Raw genomic sequence first — 5,683 nt, 5'->3', positions numbered from 1 at the left:
TAGAAAAATCTAGTGGGGGAGGCAGTCATTAATTAATTAAAGAAATTAATTAAATACATATATACATGTATTTTCAAACTACAGGAAGTACTATGAAGAAAAATTAAAGGAGCTCACTTGTGAGATCAGAAAGCACTGCTCCAAACAATTCTAGTAAGTTCTAAAGACATTTTTGCACTATTTCCTTTATTCACTCATTCATTCGTTCATTCACTTGAGAAAACTTTATTAAATCTACCCTAGTTTATACCAGGCACTGTGCTAGCAGCTGGGGACAAAATTGTAAATGAAATACTCATGATCCTTCTTGAAATTTATGATTTAGCTATTCAAGTGACCAAATGTTTTAAAGAAGTAGATTTAAACATTGCCATTTCCCTTGCAAAAATCACTAGGGAAAAGAAGAAAACCAGAGCAATGATCTGCAGATCAAATTCACACAGGTATTATTAGTGATGTCAATTACATGCTGACCTTTGTGACAACACATGGACAAGCCTGCCATTTATTATCAGTGTTTGCAAGAAGAAAGGGGAGGCTCTGTTGACATCATTAAGTAATGACCTTGATTATTGAAAAAGGAGAAGATGCAGAGAAGAAAGTCAGAAGAATCCCCTGATTGCATTATGGTTTTCTAGCAGGCAACAGATTGTCTCTGACTGAAAGAGTTACCCTTTGTCATTGTTCCTAAAATTAATTCTATTTGTTTAAATAGTCACAAAACATATAATTTCTTACTTTGCCTCTAGTAAATACATATTATAGATAGATTTTAAAATAAGAGGTCTCAAATTCAATAGTATCTTTTTATAAATGATTTTTCAAATTACACTTATTAAGGCTTAATTACTGTCTCTCTATATAATGAGTCCACTGCATACCTTATAAATGCTTCCAATAATCACATGAAATTTTAATGAATACACAATAATGGTCTTATTAATTTTAAATTAAATGTACTTGTTCACTTTTGGAAATAAATTTAAAGTGCCACTATAAATAACTCAGGAAAGTGAATTCATTTTTACACAAGAGAGACTATTAGTTTGGAAGTTTATAACTGTAAATACTCTTATTCTTCTCAAAGAATAGGAGTAGTGATGGAATTTGAGTGATTTCTTTTATTCTGTGTGCTGTACACATATAGTCATCACTGGATATTTGTTACATTATGGGTTATTTAATTTTTATGCAGTAGTAAGGCAGGGTTGGTATTATATTCAGTTTAGAGATGGGGAAAAAAGGTTTACAGAGGTTACTTGGCAAGCTCAAAATCATGTCTTCTAAGAGCTGATCAGATTTCAGTCTAAGTGCCTAAAATCCCAGGGACTTAACCACTGTTTTAGTAGACTAATATCATTGACTTACTTTCTAATTTCTAATTAAATTACACTTGGTAAGGGGGTTCATCAAAGCTGGAAATTTTCTTGGAAAATAGATTGTTGAAAAAACTTTGGCTTTGTCAATAACAATAGGCAAAATAACAATGAAAGCTGAACACCTCTGTCTTAAAGGGGGGGAAGGTATGATGGAACAGCTCGTATTGGCCCACAGAAGGGGGTTGTTAAATACTAACCTCCACACCACTGAGTATAACTATAATCAACAAAGTTGGGCTCTCTGCTCCTCCTCATTTGACAGACAGCTGCATCTTCTGGTGCAGTCCCAGCTGTGTCCCCAAGACACGATGGTGAAGGTCAGAGTAAAAGGATTTGGCCAAATTGGGTGCCTGGTCACCAGGGCGGCTTTTAACTCTGGGAAAGTGGATATTGTCACCACTAATGACCCCTTCATTGACCTCAACTACATGGTCTACATGTTCCAGTGTGATTCCACCAACGGCAAATTCAACAGCATAGTCAAGTCTGAGGATGGGAAACTTGTTATCAATTGATAGCCATCTCCATCTTCTAGGAGTGAGATCCCACCAACATCAAATGTTGTGATGTTGGTGCTGAGTGTGTTGCAGAGTCCACTAGGGTCTTCACCACCATAGAGAAGGCTGGGGCTCACTTGAAGGGTGGGACCAAGAGGGTCATCATCTCTGGCCCATCTGCTAATACCCCCATGTTTGTGATGGGTGTGGATCATGGGAAGTATGACAACTCCCTCAAGATTGTCGGCAATGCCTCCTGCACTACCAGTTGCTTGGCCCTTCTGTCCAAGGTCATCCATGACAACTTTGGCATCATGAAGGGACTCATCACAACAGTCCACACCATCATTGCCACCCAGACAGTCCCTCTGAGAGGCTATGGTATGATGGCCAAAGGGCTGCCTGGAACATCATTTCTGCTTTTTTTGGTGTTACCAAAGCTGTAGGCAAGGTTGTCCCTGAGCTGAATGGGAAGTTCAATGGCATGGGCTTCTGTGTCCCCACCCTCACTGTGTCAGTCATGGATCTGGCCTGCTGCCTGGAGAAAGCTGCCAAATATGATGACATTATGAGTGTGGTGAAGCAGGCATCAGAGGCCCCCCTCAAGAGCATCCTGGGGTACACTGAGGACTAGGTTGTCTCCTGTGACTTCAGCAGTGACACCCACTTTTCCACCTTCTTTGACACTGGGGCTGGCAATGCCCTCAATGGCCACTTTGTCAAACTCATTTCCTGGTATGACAGTGAATTTGGCCTTATGGTCCACATGGCCTCCAAGGATAAGTGCCCTCTGGACCACCAGCTCCAGTGAGAACAAAAGGAAGAGAGAGGCCCTCAGCTTTTGGGGAGACCTCACTCCAATACATTCCCCCAACACACTGAGAATCTCCCAACCTCTACACAGTTTCCATCCCAGACCCCATGAAGAAGGGGAAGATTTTGGGAAGCCTGACCTTGTCATGTACCATCAGTAAAGTATACTGTACCCAGCCAAACAACAGCAACAACAAAACAAAATAAAAAAATCCGAGATGCATGTTGGGGAAGGAGGTCCCTGATGTCTTTTTCTATCTGTTTCAAGTAATCATAATACTTTCTGATTTTTCACATGTTAATGGAAATTTAACTCTTGAGAGAGACTTAAAACTTCTTTCCACTTTTATATTCAGTCTAAAGGAAAGTCATAGGTAAACATCCTATCAAAAAACCCAACCCTTTATTTCTACAGCATGATTTTACTTTCATATATTCATGTATTTCTTTTTCATTTATACTTTATGCCATATGTTTAGAAGAGCATCATCTCAGACCATTCATACTGGCAAAAACCAACATCTTGAATGTTTTATTTTACCTTCACTTATTCCTTCTTTGATGTTCTTGCTTATTTTATGTAGATTTGAGTTTCTGACCTGTATTACTTTCCCTCACTCAAAATAACTTCTTTTAACATTTCTTACAAGGCAGGTCTATTGGCAACAAATTCTTTCAGTTTTTGTTTGTTAAGAAAGTCTTTATTTCTCTTTTACTTCTGAAGGATTTTTTTTGCAGGGTATAGAATTCTAGGTTGGCGGGTTTTTTCCCTCTCAACACTTTAAATATTTCGATTTACTCTCCTTGCTTGCATGGTTTTTGAGGACAAGTCAGATGCAATTCTTATCTTTGTTTTTCTATAGGTATGGTATTTTTTCCCCTTTGGCTTCTTTCAGTTTTTTTTTTCCTTCATGTGTGATTTTCTGTAGTTTTACATAAGTTTTTTTTTTTTTTTTAAGATTTTATTTATTTATGTGACAGAGAGACAGCCGTTGAGAGAGGGAACACAGCAGGGGAGTGGGGGAGGAAGAAGCAGGCTCCCAGCAGAGAAGCCCGATGTGGGACTCGATCCCGGAACGCCAGGATCATGCCCTGAGCCAAAGGCAGATGCTTAACGACTGCACTACCCAGGCGCCCCAGTTTTACATAAGTTTTAACAAAGCTGCAGGAAAAGGTATGTGTGTGTGTGTGTGTATTGCTTTAATTAATTCTAAAACAGATTATCAGTGATAATCAGCAGCAAGACAGATAACTTCTCTTTTTATGGATAGCTTCTTTTATTTTTTTTTTCTAGTTAGGCAATGATTTTATTGCTTGAGTACATAGTCAAATCTATGTGACCGGGTTGGAGACTGTGGATGACTTGTATTTCCAATTGCAGGGGAGGGCTCGTTTGGTCTTAGAATATCGAGCCAATGGGTGAATTCGGCTCTCTATCAGAATCAGTCGGAATTTAGCATCCTTATCCTTTCTATTCCTCTCAAGATGCTTTCAACAGCAACAGCTTTCTTAATCAAATGGTAGAGATCCTCAGGAAGATCAGGAACAAGTCCTTTGGACTTAAGAATTTGCAAGATTTTATTGCCTGTCACAAAACGTACTTGTGCAACACCATGGGAGTCTCTCAGGATCACACCAATTTGTGAGGGAGCCAGGCCCTTTTTGGCCAGTTTGTAGATCTGCTCTTTCACGTCATCAGACATCAACTTCAGCCAGGTGGGGACACTGCGGCGGGAAGGCAGAGCTGGCTGGAACAGGCCTTTCCCGGGGAGTGTGCATGGGTTTCGTGATGGCGACCATCAGGCAGCGAAAAAAAGTTATGGATAACTTCTTTGAATATTATTATTTCTCCTCCTCCTCCATCTTTTTTGATATCCTCTTTTACTTTTTATTTTGTTATTTTTTATTTTTCCAAAGTAAATTCTCCCTCCTACATGGGGCTTGAACTCATGACCTCAAGATCAAGAGTCTTATGCTCCTCTGACTGAGCCAGCCAGGTGTCCCCTTCCTTTTCCTCTTTACTTCTTTTCCTCCTCCTAATTTTTCCTCTTCCTCTTCTTTCTCTCATATTCCTCATCTGCCTCTTTTTTTATTCATAGAACAATCTAACACTGAACTCTTTAAATGAGGCCAGAGCAAAACTTGGCCATGATTGACTGTCTTGAGTTGTATGTACTCACAGTGCCTGAAAGGGCCATAACTAATTTTCGAATGAATGAATGGTACTGTTTATGCAAATGAACTTAGAAAGAGGGTTAATTGAATATGAAAATCATATACATAGTTTCTTTAGAAAAATAATTCTTATTTTCCCCACGTGCTCGAGTTTTGCTTTGATTCAAAAATGTAACTCTGAAGGGCAGGATTTATTATACAAAAATACATTTTCTTGGGTGGTCTGTTTGCTTGCTTGACTAAAGACATATCAAGAAGCTGTCATTTGAAAAGATTCTTTTCCCAAATTTGCATGGTTAAAAAAACTCAGAAATATCAGTTGTGTTAGTGTTGCTACTGTGTGAAACATGATCTCAAACTGATCATTCAAAGAGCAACATCAGAATGAGGACCGTTTCCTAAACAGACTGCTTTTCAATAAATGAGTACAACTCTGAACCTCAGTCTAGGAAAGCTGAACGTCCTGACAGTTATTTCTTAAAGGAAATGTAAAGTCTTGGCGGGGGAGATGCTTAGAATCACAGTCTGTGAGAGCTTGATGTTTAATTTTTGTACCAAATTACTTTTTCCTTTGTAAACTCATTATTTTTTGTTTGCATAGCATCTTAAACTTCATTCTTATTCTTCTGTTGCTTTGGAAGTCAAAAAGGAATCTTCCATAATGAAATTCCTTTGTCAGCAGTGCTCTTACTTAAATTTTATAGTAATGATTGATGGTCAATGCCACTGAAAATAATTTCCATTAAGGGGGTCCGTCTACCCTCTTGAAAGACTGTTTTACTGTTTGGAATCATTCTTGCAGTGAAATGTTCCTATATG

At 38.7% G+C, this 5,683-nt stretch overlaps 1 pseudogene; it reads left to right on the top strand.

The window, feature by feature from the left end:
• The first annotated feature begins 1,417 nt into the window (after window positions 1–1,417).
• On the top strand, window positions 1,418–2,861 carry LOC100475466 (annotated as a pseudogene).
• Window positions 2,862–5,683: the final 2,822 nt, after the last annotated feature.

The sequence above is a fragment of the Ailuropoda melanoleuca genome, chromosome 3, assembly GCF_002007445.2.
Source record: "Ailuropoda melanoleuca isolate Jingjing chromosome 3, ASM200744v2, whole genome shotgun sequence".
NCBI lineage: Eukaryota > Metazoa > Chordata > Mammalia > Carnivora > Ursidae > Ailuropoda > Ailuropoda melanoleuca.
Note: the sequence above shows the minus strand (reverse complement) of the source record. Positions and strands in the feature narration are given on the sequence as shown.